Genomic DNA, 1,751 nt, shown 5'->3' on the forward strand with positions numbered 1-1,751 from the left:
TGACCTCCGGGCTGTGGTCAGTTGTGACCTCTCTTAGTGCTGATAACATCCTATTTCCTCTGGCATTTGCAAATAGTTTTCATGCTCCGAAATGCAAGCCTGTAATGTCCAACAAACCTTGCAAGCTGCTCAGCAGCTCTGTAGGGGTGTGAACCTTCTCCCTAGCCACCGGGATTAAAGGCTTGAGGCACTTCTCTGGAGGTACACAGAATTTTGGAGGAACTGGGCTCAAACAAAACAGCTCTGCTCTCTAGCAGTTGGAGAAACTCTGCTGAGAACTGCTGTTTCCTGTCCAGACTGCAAGAAGGAGATGAGCAATGTGTGCACAACAGAAGCAGCTGGGCAGAGGATGTAGAATGTTGTTCATGTGCTTCCCCTAAACGGCAGCACTGCCAGGTCTTGTGTTACTGCCATAAACCTCACTCTCTTCAGTATGCTTTGGAAAGCCCCGTTTTCTGGAAATGGCATCACCTTCTTCCTTTTTGAAAAACAAGAGAAAGCAAAACAGACCTTTCTGGTTTTCAGCAAGTGCCAACTGAATATCTAGCATTGCTGTGATTTCTCTGAAATGAAGCAGTTGTGGCAAAGGCTGTGCAACATCACATCATGAGGAGGGGTCACCTTTTGCCCCTGCCTGGCCTCACAGGAGAGATGTCTAAGAGCATGAAAAAATAAAGAGTGCTTTGATAAGGATGACTAACAAACGGACTTACTCCCCTTGCTAGGAGGTTGCCTGTCTGCCAAGACCCCCAGAGAGCGGGCAGCTGGTTTGCGGAGCATGCTGCACCACAAATGGGGCCCCCGGGCAGTGCAGCACTGCAAAGGCTGCAGAGGTCCCTGTTTCATATCTCCGAATGATCAGAGGTAGCAAAAGGGTGGCTGTGGGCAGAGAATAAGGAGCAGGGCACTCTCTGATACAGGGGTACAGGCTGCTCCTGACATTTAGCCCCAGGATCCTGCCCCCTGTATGAATCTGCCCAGATTTAGCAAAGATTTTAGGAAGCACCTTGTCTCACAAAGGTTGCCTGCACCTTGCACAGGCTGCTCCACACCTCCCGAAGCTGATGCCTGGTGAAGACAGGGACACCAGGACCCCCTGCGGCATCGCGAAGGGTCAGTGCTGCCCAGGCACCTCTTGTGTGGCGAAGAAACTCTGGCAGCAGCAGCTTCTTGGAGAAACAGAAACCCAACTAAACAATCCTTCCCTGGGGATCCCGAGGGCACCACGGGGACAGCAGCACCTCTTGGGTGGGCAGCACCAGCCGCACTGCAGGACCATGCCAACTCTGCCACTTACTTCTGCCACTTTGTACTCTCTCCTCCAGCATGAGAGCCCAGCATCAAAATCCACGCCGTGGACTACCACAGAAGCTCCACCTGTGCAGCACCATGAGAGAAAATGTGCTATGATGACGGCTCGCTTTCCGTTGCATTGCTGACATAGAGAGGCGATGCGAGGAGTGGCTCACCTCTGTTTCCCCACGCAGCGATAACTCAGGCAGGACTGAGAGAGGACTCAACAGGATACCCTAACAAATTACTTCCTCCCAGACCCAGGAAGGGGAAGAGGCACACGTGCTTTTACAGGTGAGAAAATGGCCCTCCTGGCTCCATCCACCCTCACTGCCCTTCTCTGAATGTGCTGTAAACCCCTTTCCCCCGGGTTCTGCCTGCAGGTGCTACCTGGCTGTCGCAGCAGGACGTCTGCAGCTTGCTGTGCGTACGGTGTTGTGCCACCCATCCTGGCTCGC

Source organism: Opisthocomus hoazin, chromosome Z, assembly GCF_030867145.1.
Source record: "Opisthocomus hoazin isolate bOpiHoa1 chromosome Z, bOpiHoa1.hap1, whole genome shotgun sequence".
Classification (NCBI taxonomy): Eukaryota; Metazoa; Chordata; class Aves; order Opisthocomiformes; family Opisthocomidae; genus Opisthocomus; species Opisthocomus hoazin.